At 34.8% G+C, this 13895-nt stretch overlaps 1 protein-coding gene across 1 annotated transcript in view; it reads right to left on the reverse strand.

Annotated features, from left to right (window-relative positions):
- The window catches only part of LOC118202899 (glucose dehydrogenase [FAD, quinone]-like), a 184538-nt gene that overhangs the window by 23962 nt on the left and 146681 nt on the right, over window positions 1–13895 (reverse strand). The window lies entirely within an intron of this gene.

The raw sequence follows: 13895 nt of genomic DNA on the forward strand, positions 1-13895 counted from the left end.
GATGGCGTAATTAAAATTTATTTTATTTCTGCCTTTCAAAGAAATAAGTTACAGATGTAGAATCATTTTTCTCCTTATTTATTTAATATTTTTCACTACAAAGAATAAGCTTAAGTAGCCATACATTAACCCCATTTCCCCCTTATTACATCTTTTATACATAAGCAAATGTATTAGGATAAAAATTAATCCAACTACACAGAATTTCAAATAAAAATGTGTGCACGTTATCCAGTGCTTCTCTTAGATAAATAGCCAGCTGTATTTTCAAAGATCAGTTACCAGATGGCGTAACTAAAATTTATTTCAGGATTGCTTATCTGGTTTTGAGAGAAATGATTTTTAGGTGTAGAAGCATTTTCTTTCTGAGTTTAACATTTTGCTTCCATTCAGTACCATTCAGTTTACTGAGTATGTTAATTTTTGATTAAAAAGAAAACTGAATACATAATTAGATCGTTTCGGTACACCACCTGACTTCCGGACAATAAACCATCGCGTGAGACTAACTTTCATGACAGCAGAATTTACCTTTTGCTGCTTTGGACCCTATGTCATGGTTTGTGGAGCAACATGTCAGGTCATGTTTCTATTTGAGATTGAGAAAATTTTCTTGTAAACAACGAAGGAAATGATAAAACTTTTGATTTTTTTATGCGTGTCTGAAGATGATGCATTTACTTTTTATTGAATTAATTAGATTTATCAAGCGAAAACGCTTCCGTAGCACAAAATATCGGCATCATCGGCCCATTTCACGTCGAAATAACACCGTTCAACGAGGATGCGATATTATGAAGAAAGAAATTTTATTACCTTTTTTCGTAATATCGTTTGCTCGTTTCACGGTGTTATCGACAACGAATTTTCTTTTATTCCAGATTTCACAAAGTGTAAGGAAAAATGATTTTTCCTTTGCAAGAATGAAGACTAAATTTTACTTCTTTCTTGGAGCTGGTAACTCGTTTACTGTTTCATTCTTCATTTATAGAATTAGTTATTATTGCAAGGTCACAGAATATTACAAATTAATATAAACATTTCTAAAAAAATTACCCATTCAAAATATCAACTGCACTTGAGCTGGGGCGCCATCATCTCGCGCAGCATATTTGCGCATAGTTTAAACCCTAAAATTTTAATTATTAATAATAGAGAGTAATAATTATTATTAATCAATTATTGTCGAGAAGTATTATTGATAACAATACAGCAGATTGACATATATTGCTGTATTGGTGCAATAAAATGAGCTAGGCATGAGGTCTTGAAGACAGAAAATCATATAAAAGAGTGTATTTATGGAATTGTATTATATTGTAAGATATCGTGAATTAGAACTGTTTGTTTACAATAGGAATAGACTATCCGTAAGTAACTGCTTTTAAAATATAAAATATTGTAGATTTTACATATATTACTAATTTTGATATTAAAAAAAACGTGATATGAGAAAATGGATTGTTACAGATTAAATTATTCATATATCTATAACGAAAGAAGCATCATTATGATTACTCTGTAATAAAAAGCTAAATGTTGTCGAAAGATTTCAGTAATCTAGACTAAAAACTTTTAAATGATTACAGTTATTACTGAATATGCGTGGCGAACAGTATTACGTGCATATGCGCAACAGAATCCTGGCGTGATCGCTGGATTAAAAACCAATCTGTTCAAGAAAATTCAATTTTTCACAACCATGGTTTTGCCCGAAATTGTTGTTCTAGTTTAGAATTTGTAATCTTGAAGTCTTGTAAATTTGAGACCTATAAACATAAAATCTTGGTTTAAATCTTCACAGCTAAAAGTTCAACAAATTTAAATAGCATTTGGGGAATGAATATTCTTTTTTTATTCATTTAGAAATTATAATCCTCTTGCTTGACTCTGTCACAATACGAAGTTTCAAGTAAAACTCAGAGTTCAGAAAGATGCTTTTAATTGAGGCCTTTTTTTTCAAAAATAATGAATTAGGCAAATGTGCAGAAAAATAATAAGCTAGACAAAATTCTTTTTTTAGTGTAAGAACACATTTGAGAAAAACGTAAATAAACTGCATCATGTCTTTTGAGGAATGTGATTTGATCCTTTTGGGCGATAATATTGTTTAATTTTCATTTATATTGCTAGATGTAAAGGAAACCAAGTTTTAACTTGTTTAACTTCTAAAACAAAAATTTAGGAGTTAATTTAAAAGGAGTTTCTAACTACTTTTCTTAGAATTTCATTTCTCTTCATAGACAAATTTAATGTATACTAAATCCATTTTTGTTTCAAAGAAGGAAAAAATAGATTTAAAGAATATTTTTGTTTCTTAAACAAGGAAAACCTGTTTCGTGCGTCCTGCAGACGCATGCATTAAATAAATTTATAATCTCAGTTTAAAAAATTGCATTCTAGATGTAATTATAATTATTTAAATTTTTATTTGATTATTTATTTACATATATACATATGTAATGTAATAATACATATATATATATGTAATGTAAGATAAAAATATGTAAATTATAGTTTAAACTGCTGGTTAACCCCTTAATTCCCCCTCTCTATTCTAAAAATGACGCAATCCGGAAGTTATGATGATTTTTAGAATAGAAGGACAATTAAGGGGTTACCGCTACTATAATTTTTATTTACGTATTTTTATATGGCTTGCGTAACGCTGATGACAGCTAATTTGGAACCTGAAATTAAACTTTCGAGAACTGAAACCTTTCTAACCTAAACCAAAATCTTCTCTTGGTGAGTCTCCATACTGGATAAATGCGCCCTTAGCTTCAGCTCTCCTCTATTTCGTTCCTTTTGCTTTGTTGTGCTGCTAACTACGCCATTATCTAAAATGTGATATTCTGTATGAATTTGTAGGGGTGTGTATTGCACCCATGATCATGTGTGATGAATAATATATTTTTTGATAATTATTGTGTTGATAATATTGTGTAATTTGATAATATTGTGTTGATAAAAACAAATGATGCCTTTTTGATTCCATTTCAAGAGCTCTTACTACTATTGTCTATGTGTTTCCTGCTATGAATAACTGATCTTTGAAGGTTGTAAGTTTGAACCACGGTGTTCCACTTACAAGCGCATTCTATTGAATATATGTAACGAAAATGGTTCTGATGATTATAGAACCATATAAACATTATTTTGTTCCATAACAATATTTCGCCATCTCTTCGGCAACTAGAAATTTACTTTTTCAAGTCGTTAGGTTTATTGTTATAGAACCTAATAAGGAACTATTTCATAGCCTCCAAAGAAGTGACCTCATTTGCGTTCAGAGAATTAGACAAAATTCGAGGGGACAAAAATCCGAGTGGCATGGTCTGATGAATACGAGGGATACAAAACATATAATCTGCCTTCAATGAGTCTTTGTCTAGCATTCATCGAAATGTGGGGTCGTGCATCATCGTGATGGAAGACAACAGCTTGACGACTAGTCAGTTCTGAGATTCAGTTCCTGCTTTTAAAACTGCCATTTGGAAAGAGTGTTTTCCAAATTGGTTGTCTGCTTTAATTGCAACATAATACAGAATTCCTTTGTATTTCTGTCATACCCAATGCATATATTAAAAAGGAGGCTCATTTTTCTTACCCCATGGTCTCTTCCTTGTAACATTATTGCATAGGCATTAATGTCAGTCCTCATCTCTAGTAATGAGCCGTTTCATAGAAAAGAAGATTTTTCATTTCCTTTCGGTAAAGAATACACACTGAACTTCGAACAAGGATATTTTGCTCTCTTAAAATATGGGGAACGCAAACATCGTAGCAGTCCAGTCCTCTTCAGAGGATCATGCACTGTACTTTACAGGATTGTCTAATAGTTCCTGATAATTCAGGTCTGTCTAATAGTTCCGGATCTTTCAGGTCTGTTTAATAGCTCTGAACTAGATAATATTGACTTTCGGAGAGAACTTCTTTTAATATGTCTTTGTTTACATAGGATGGCTTTGTTTACATACTTTGTTACATAGGATGGCCATCCAGAGTATATATTATCTGCGAGTTGAAATTTCCCATCCCAGTAGAAGCCAGAGCTATTTATCGCTCTTGGCTGCCAAAATCATGGCTGTTAGTTGATAGTTGTGGTACTCACTATCGTGGAGCGGTGTTCTAAGGCAAGGAATGCCGACTTGGTTATAGCTGTCGAAAATACGAACAGGAATAAGAATCCAGGGAAGTGTACGTGCAATTCAAGTCAGGTGATAGCTTTGAGGTTGTCTATATATCTTCCCGTTATATAACGTCTTATATTCATTCTTATATCAGCACCGCAATCTGACGTCATATTGTTTCGTAATAGCTGACCGTGCCACCAGCTAACACCACATTGCCTTTACCTTCATTTCTGTAAATGTAGAGTATCGTGTAGTAGTTACTGTGTTTTTATGAAATAGTTGGAAGTCGGAGAGGCACTAGTGTTAAAACAAAAGAACAAAGGATTTTACATGGCAAGATCGACTGGAAGCAGACAATAGTGTTATTCAAGCAGAATTAATATCCATCTTCCATGAAATTCTTACTTCAATCAAGATAAATTTAAAAGAAATTCTTATCAAATCAGATAGCCAATCAGCACTAGAAGCTTTAAAAAATCATAGCAGCAGAAACACAATAATGCAAGACATCCTAAATAGCACAAGTGCAAACCCAAACGACCTTATCCGATTAGAATGGATCAAAGCCTACCGTAGAATTCCAGGGAACCAGCAAGTAGATTCTCTTGCGGAGGATGCTATCAAAAACACGAATACTGAAATAATCAAAGTTCCTTCGCCGAAATCATCAATAAAATATAAATTAGAAAAAATCGGAGAAGCTTTATGGCAAAAGAAATGGGACACTGCCAGTCCAGGCAAGAAGAGAACAGGACTTAATCGTAAAAGTCAACACAGAAGAACTACATGGCAAAACATTTCTGAACTACTACATGACGAGACACGGCCTCTTTCCAGCATACTGTATCGAAAGAAACATCACAAACACATATACATGCGTATGTGGAGAAAGAGGTGACCTCACGACCATTATATATTTAACTGCGGCCTTACAGAAGTGTGTGTGTGATTATGGCAAAGCCTCGAGGGCTATCTGCCTAAGAGAAGGTACGCCTTCGTGGAGGACGAGATGCCCAACCACAAAATTCCTGCCTTAAAAAAAAAAAAAAAAAAAAAAAAAAAAGTTTACCCACCAGCGGCCGAGCGGTAAAGTCGCTGAACACTGGTAGTTCGGTCCGAGGTTCGAATCCCGCGAATCCCCGAAATGGGCGTTTTCGTGGTTTTCCCCATGTGTAACGTGTATACGAGCCAGTTTCCCTTAGAAAGTCCTCCACGAAGGCATCCCTCCTTAGGCAGATAGCCCTGGTGTGCTTTGCCATACTTAAATACACCACACCCCCCACCTTAAAAAAGTTTTTAATTAAAACAAAACGACCAAGGGAAAACATAGGCAAGATATTGAATGAACTTCAAAATATTAGTAGAGATCTTTGCCAAATAGAATAACGTTGACAACAAGATCTCCATTGAAAGAATGCAAGGAAATGCTTATCACAGAGCACAATCAAAAACTGACTATAAGTGATGTGAATAGCATTTTCCGCCCAGCCGGTATAGTGGTTGATGACACTGTCTGCCGCACCGATGATCGCGGGTTCGATTCCCGGAGAAGGCATGGATGTTTGTAAGCGAATAGTATCCGTACGGCATGTGGCATTCAAAAGACAGGGCGAGCAAAATGTCCTCTCGAGAGGTTAGTGATAGGAGAAAAGAGGTGGGAGACTCTTGAATCGTCCCCAGGGATGTTTTCCTTTAACGTTAGGGTGGAAGCTCAACAATTAGCTAGGTTCAGCAATATCTCAATCACTTATGGTACTACGAAGATACTTATCTAGCTTCTACCTGCACCTTTATTAACAAACTCCCGATGCGGACCTAGTGAGGTGCCGGAAGTGTGTTGCTTTAGACAGTTGCGAGACCCGAACGGTACTCGAAAAGTCTCCGTAAGCCGACCAGGTGTCCGGACCCTGCTCTCACCTGTTATTTGTATTAATAAAGTTGATTGTTTTAACAATGTGCTTTGTAGGAACTAATAACGAGTCACATCCACTACAACTACAGTCGAGTGCGTGCTGTCGGATACAGTGTCAAGTGGACCTAGTAGAAATGACGTAACAATTATCATGATCAAGTCAAAACCTGTTTGTTTTATCTTATTTTTTAATGTGTCACAGATTGACATACGTTATTCAACTATCCTGTTATCTCTAAGGAAAGACCTATTAAAATTTATAGATATTGACTTATACCCACTAATATTCAGTAACATCTATGTGTTCTCCATGGTGCGAAATTTGGTTATATCAATACCAACAGCCAACAGTATTATTAAATTGGACAATTTTGTGATAAGGACTTAAAAACATATCTTGTGCAAATTGCTGCTAAGATTTTATTTAAGAACTATTGATTAAGTTAAAACTAAACAGAAAAAAAAAATATTTCAGACTGTAATGATATCAAGAGGAGGTAGAATAAAATTTGTCAATCGCAATCTGCCGAAATATTCCGTTCCCGTAGAGTTACCAGCATCTAACAATTATTTTTTCAGGTTGTTCAACAATGCAAGTAATTATATTTTTGGCTATGTAATAATTTCTCATTGCAATTATTTCTTACCACTGCATTAAATAAATTTATAATCTCAGTTTAAAAGATTGCATTCCAGATGTAATTATAATTATTTAAATTTTTATTTGATTATTTATTTACATAGATACATATGTAAATATATATATGTAATGTAATAATACTTATATATATACAGTGGCGGCCAAAATTGTGGACACTTTTGGAAATTTTTATATTTTTGAGCTTTGTATGCTTATAGAAAATGTTACGCTTCGCAAAATGCAAACTTATATATATATCATTTTAAAGAGAATTTATTACTGAATTCAATACAAAACACAAAATTCAATGATTTGCAATGCAAAAAGTTATATGTACTTTAATATAAATAAAAAACACAGTTATGAAGTGGTTTGTAATGTCTAGCTTTCCTGGCCAATCACTGTTCTTGTTCTGAGAACTAATCAAATGTTAGTAACTGCCAGTAGAAGCTGACATCATGTTTACACTTGAAACAATTCATTATTTTGCTTTGTTCTGTAGAAGGAGGACCTGTTTCTTATACACTGCAATTACAAGTAGGAAGTTTTTGTAAAAATTTTTAATATTTAGTCAAGAAGCAATGACATCAAATAAAAGAGTAGATTGGACACCTAAAAAGGGATGTAATATTATTGCGTTAGGAGAAAGTGCTCTTTCCTATGCTGAAATTGCAAGACAGGTGGATGGTTTAGTGACTACATCTGGAGTCCGAAAGTTTTGTTTGCGATATCAGGAGACAAATTCAATAAAAAAAAAGAAGGAAAAGGCCGAAAAAGGTGCACCGCATCTATTGATGACAGAAGAATAAAAAGACTATGCCTCCAAGATAGAAAAATGTCATCAGCGGCCATCAGAAGTGATCTAATTGATGCTGGTGTTTCTGTCAGTTCAAGAACAATCAGGAGAAGATTAACAGATGTTGGACTGAGAGGTAGAATTCCACGAAAAAAGCCTTATCTTAATTTTCAGCAACGAAAAACAAAGACTACAGTGGGCAAAGGAAAGCATTAATTGGACAGATAATCAGTGATCACAAGTTATATGGAGTGATGAAACTAAGATATCGTTATTCGGTAGTGATGGGCGAAAATATGTAAGACGTAGAATAGGAGAAATGCTACATCCTGACTGCATTCAAGCAACTGTGAAGAACCCAGTTAGTGTTATGATTTGGTCATGCATGTCAGCAGATGGTATTGGTCGCCTTCATGTCATCGATGGGACACTGAATGCCAGAAAATACATTGACATTATTCTAGAAGGATAAGGATAAGGAACGGGGGACGTGGGCACTATGCCTCTACCATACGGTTAATTAGTATAGCACCACGTCCAGCATGATCTAGAGAACCCTTAAGACAACACTAATTCAAATACGTGAGTACATTATTGAAAATGAATGATTGATTAGAAACAATTGTGGTATACCTTGGCAGTAAACTTGTTGCATTTGTGTAAATAACAAGTTGCATTTGTATAAATAACAAGTTACGATAAAAACAAAGATGGTCTGTAAAGTGCTAACGATTAGTATTCCAATTGTTGCCATTAAGAGGATACTTCCTGCTGTAATAGTCACTCCAGGGTCATTTATTCTGCTGCGCAGAGGTCCGTGCCGAGACTGGCTAACACTATTCTAGAACCAAAACTTCTACCTTCCATCAGAGATCTCTTTCCCAACAATGCTTCGTTTATTTTTCAGCAGGATTCTGCTCCTTGCAACACGGCCAAAATATCGAAAGAGTGGTTTCGTACAAAGAGCATTAAATTGTTGTCATGGCCAGGAAACAGTCCTGACCTCAATCCTATCGAAAATTTGTGGCACCGTTTGAAACCTCTTGTCCGAATGAGGCGCCCATCAAATAAAAGGGAACTAATTGAGGCTATAATTGTTTCCTGGCATTATGTAATAACGAAAGAAGAGCTTAAAACTCTTGTCAGCTCAATGAAACGTCGATGTGAAGCTGTAATCAAAAATAAAGGGTACCCTACTAAGTACTGATAACTCACTGCAATCATCACTATCTAATGTATATCGATAACTATTATCGTTTAACTTTTTTTTTTGTATTGCAAATAATTGAATTTTGTGTTTTGAATTCAGTAATAAATTCTCTTTAAAATTATATATACAAGTTTGCATTTTGCGAAACGTAACGTTTTCTATAAGCATACAAAGTTAAACATAAAAATTTCCAAAAGTGTCCTTAATTTTGGCCACCACTGTATGTAATGTAAGATAACTACTGGTTAACCCCTTAATTCCCCCTCTCTATTCTAAAAATACGCAATCCGGAAGTTATTATGATTTTTAGAATAAAAGGACAATTAAGGGGTTACCGCTACTATAATTTTTCTTTACATATTTTTATATGGCTTGCGTAACGCTGATGGCATAGCTAATTTGGAACCTGAAATTAAACTTTCTAGAACTGAAACCTTTCTAACCTAAACCAAGATCCTCTCTTAGTGAGCCTCCATACTGGATAAATGCGCACTTAGCTTCAGCTCTCCTCTATTTCGCCCCTTTTGCTTTGTTGTGTTGCTAACTACGCCATTATCTAAAATGTGATATTCTGTATGAATTTGTAGGGGTGCGTATTGCACCCATGATCACGTGTGATGAATAATATATTTTTTGATAATTATTTAGTATTCAGCAATATATATATACACTCTTTTCCAGAAAAATCAAAGCATCAAGAAGAACTATTGCGATCTTGACGAAATTTGGTACGCAAAAACATCTTGATCGAACATGGGCTCACAAGCGGCCGAGCAGTAAAATCGCTGAACACTGGTAGTTCGGTTCGAGGTTCGAATCCCGTGAACGGGCTGGCTGCATGGGCGTTTTTGAGGTTTTCCCCATGTGTAACGTGTATACGAGCCAGTTCTCCTTAGAAAGTCCTCCACGAAGGCTTCCCTCCCCTTAGGCATGATCTAGTGTGCTTTGCCGCATTCTCAATAGTGTGCTTTGCCGTAATCCCTAGTGTGCTTTGCCGTATTCTCAATAGACACACACTTGATCGAACAAAGTTTAATGTAAATCATCAAAGTTTCTCACAATTCGCAAAGTATAAAACCAGTAAGAGAGAAGGAAAATTTATCTTTTTTTTTTTTTTTTTTTTTTTTGTTGTTGCTGCCATTGTAATTCCGTAAAGAAGAAACAAAAGATGCCATTACGACGATATCGAAGACCTTACAGATAACTAAACGACTTCGAATGTGGTCGCATTGTAGGATTGCGTGAAGCTGGGTGGTCATACCGAGTAATAGGCCGCCACCTGCAGCATACAGACACTACAAAAATGTTGGCAGCAATGGTTGTTACAAGGAAATTGCCGACGAAATGAAGGCTCTAGAAGGCCAAGAGTACAAATGCGAGGTAAGATAGGATGATCGTTCCAGGCCCGAACCGCCCCAGCGGTATCATTGTCGGCTATTCAACGCACTAAAGCCACGTTTATACCTCCCGTAGTACGGTTCACCATCTCATGGCACTTGTCTCTGAAGCGGGGTTACGCTCACAGAGGCCTTTAAAATGTTTGCCTTTCATCCCACAACATCGGCGGAGTCGTCTGGAGTGGTGTCAAAGCCAATCCTCATGGCTGCCATCAGACTGGCATCGTATAGTGCTCAGCGATGAATCCTGCTTCACTCTTAAAGCAGATGACCACCGTGTTCGTGTCAAGAAAAGACGGGTCCAGAAGTCCCCATCAGCCTATGTTTTACAAAGGCATACAGTCATAACCCCTGGTGTGATGGTGTGGAGCGCTATTTCTTATGACAGCAGGTCATCTTTAATCATCCTCCGTAGATCTTTAACAATTCAAAGATATGCTGATACCATCCTGCGGCCGATTGCATTACACTTCATGGCACATCATCCTGGGGCAATTTTCCAACAAGATAATGCCAGGCCACATACCGCTCGCATATCTCAGGACTGTCTCCATGCAGTTGATACTCTTCATTGGCCAGCAAGGTCATCAGACCTTTCACCAATCGAGCATGTATGGGACATAGTAGGCCGCCAGATTCAGGAACCACTACATATCGCAGATTCGGAGCGACAAGTGATGAATGCCTGGCAGAATGTGTCGCAGGATGACATTAGGAACCTATACCACTCCTTGCCTCGACGAATTCAAGTATGCATTTCCGCCAAGGGTGGTTCTACCAATTACTAATTTGAACTCTCAGTGGGTGATTGTGAGCCGTGAACGGGTACTATGACCTTGAATTTTTAATCATTTAATTTTCTGGTTATGAGCTATACACATATTCAGTTTATCAAAAACAATCACTTCTTTCATTTCACTTCGATTTTTTTGCAAAAGAGTGATTTTGTATTACTGAATTTCATTTTTACAGACCCTTTTTCTTAAACTAGCTTGATTTAAAGCAGTTTAAGAAAACAACCGAATTTTGTTTTCATTCGGTTTATTTCAGTGTGACACGATTCAAATATGACTTTATTAAAAATCTAAGTTTGACATTATTCAATGAAAACAACATTATTAATGAAAACAACATTATTTATTATTAACATTATAAGCATTTAAAATAACTTACATTTATTAGAAATGTAAAGTTTTTGTAATACTACTTTTTTTAAGTAGTCTAAATTATAAACGGATTGGCTAATCTTTGGAATATAGTAACAGGTACTTTGGCGACATTTTGGTAAGGCGATAAAGGTTACTAGCTAGGACTTTAGCATTGTACATGGATAAAGTCAAGAGTGTGCACAATGCCATTTTTGTGCAATTCTGGGATGTTTTTTTAAGTGAAAATAGGTCGACGCGTACATGGATACCGTGTATGTGCAATTCTTAAAAACGCGGCAAGCAGTGGGAGATTCTGCATTTTCTCCCGATTTCGCACCTAATCTTCGTCATGATTAAGCACTTTTGTTCCATAAAAGTTCTAGCATAAGTGTATTTCGGCTAGCAGATTGTTGGATAAAAATTTTGAGTTAAAAAAAAAAAAAAAAAAAAAAAAAAACGTGCCTTTACATAGTGAAAACAAAATGGCGTCCCACCCAAAAAAACTAGCAGGTTGCTGTAGCAGGGTTGGTCGCCAAGCTTTCGCCAAAAAAATCGCGAAGTTACCATAATCCGAAGATTAACCAACGGACTTTCAGATACACATATGTTTTTCCCATCCGCTAAATGCTAGCAGAAGAAGACCTAATTTTAAGAATTCAAGTTAACCAACCAGCTCTGTTTTATCATTTTCTTTTTACTATCACACTGCAGCTGAGTTGCAAGAAAGTGAAAACTGGTTAAAAGAATTTAAGTGATAAGCTTAGGAATTTAAAAACATATGTTGACAGATACGTTCACAATATCTTTGTGATAATTTGATCTCTCAGCGTGTTCCAACCGATATACAGTACTGAAATTTTTCTGAACGTATGAAATTTTGGTACGTTGACATAGGCTTTCTTCAACTGCACCACTGGCTGAGTGGTTACGAATGCTGAATATAGGTAGTTTGAACTGGTTTGGGTTCAAGCCCAGGCGAACGAGCCGGTTACTTTTTTTGTGAATTTTACCATGTCTAACGTGAATACGAGCCTTTTCTCTCAGAAAATCTTCCACGAAGATAACCCTTCTCTTACAGTTATCTAAGCAGTAAGCTGTTTGCCATATTCAAAAATAATAAATATCTAGGTAAATTAGGTGAAAGCTGAATGCAAAGCTTTTCATTTTATAAACTTTCGCCATAGCAAGGTTGAAATTCTTCTGATTTTTAAAAAGAAAAATTAATTTAGGTTTTAGAAAAGAAAAGCTATTATTTTAAATCTTGATCTGCTCGTAAAAATCATACAACCATAAATACTAGTAAAAGTGAATACTTGTTACAAAATAGAAAAATCTAAAACTTGAAATTACTGCTATTTTTCGTTTAGAACTTGGCAACACAAATACACATGATGCTTCACAATACATTATACATAGCACGAAAAGCTGGAATATTAATATCGTAATCAAAATATTTAGTTTTTATCTATATTGTATATGTTTACTGTTATTTAATGCCAAAGAGTAAATATTAGTTATTAATTTTATGTAGTAATTCTGATCTCAGGGGTCATGAAGTCTTACATAAGTAAATTTTATTTCTTACCTTTCCTGTGGTTTTGTATCTGTGATAAGCATTGTTTTTTGTATAGAAAGTAACTTAATTTGTATATATATATGTAATTATATTTAATTCATATAATATGTGATTTTTACAGTTCATAAAAGGAATTAATTGTTTACATGAATAAATTATAAAAGTTTCAAAATGATATTTTGTAAATAACACATTATTTATAGTAGATTGTCATGTCTTAAACCAATCTTCTGTTTCTCATATGGATTGTTCAATACTTTTACACAAACTGCTTTTTTTCTATCGATTGTGTAAAATTAGAATTGGAAATTGCAAAAGAAACTGAAGAAAACAATGCCCGCTAAAAAGCCGCAATACAGAAATAAACTTTAAATATGCGTATAAAAATGGTATAATGTAATGTAAATGAAATAATTAGTTCACACTATATGAAATTTTTATGTCGCTGAAAACTTTCCAATGTAAGCCGACATTAAAATAACTATCCGAATATATATCAAAAGAGGAAATCTGATGAAATCAAAAGAGTATAAAAAGTAAGTAAACAGTAAAAATTACCTGAGAAAATCCCTTGAGAATACAAATTGTCTATCACGAGCCGTCTAATCGGGAAAGGGCTACGCGTACCATACAATAAACTATTCAAAGACTACGCATATCATACAATCAAACATTACTTGCCATGTTTCTAAGTGCACGGCCTGAGCGTTACACAGTTTAGTAAAGTTAGGAAAAAACGAAAATTATCAATTAAAAATGTAAATATAATATTAGGGATATTCATCTTACCCTATTATTTTATTGCATCGTAAATCTTACCCGATTATCTATTACATCTTCTATTATATATTACATCGTAAATTGTTTGGCTAGGTGGGTCGGGCTGCCCTACTTCTGGTACCCTTATGTAAGTTTTCAAATATTTGAAAGATGTAAAAAGATGAATAAAAACGGATGAAAATTGTAGATGTTTTAGCTATGAAAATTAAAATAGCTATATGTTTGCAAACCAACTGAAAGAGAGCTATGAATGCCGAAAAAAACTGTCCAAGCAAATATAAAATATATTTTACAGAGAAG

The sequence above is a fragment of the Stegodyphus dumicola genome, chromosome 1 (genome assembly GCF_044657685.1).
Source record: "Stegodyphus dumicola isolate Sdum_Otavi_A_Nest chromosome 1, ASM4465768v1".
NCBI classification, from domain to species: Eukaryota; Metazoa; Arthropoda; class Arachnida; order Araneae; family Eresidae; genus Stegodyphus; species Stegodyphus dumicola.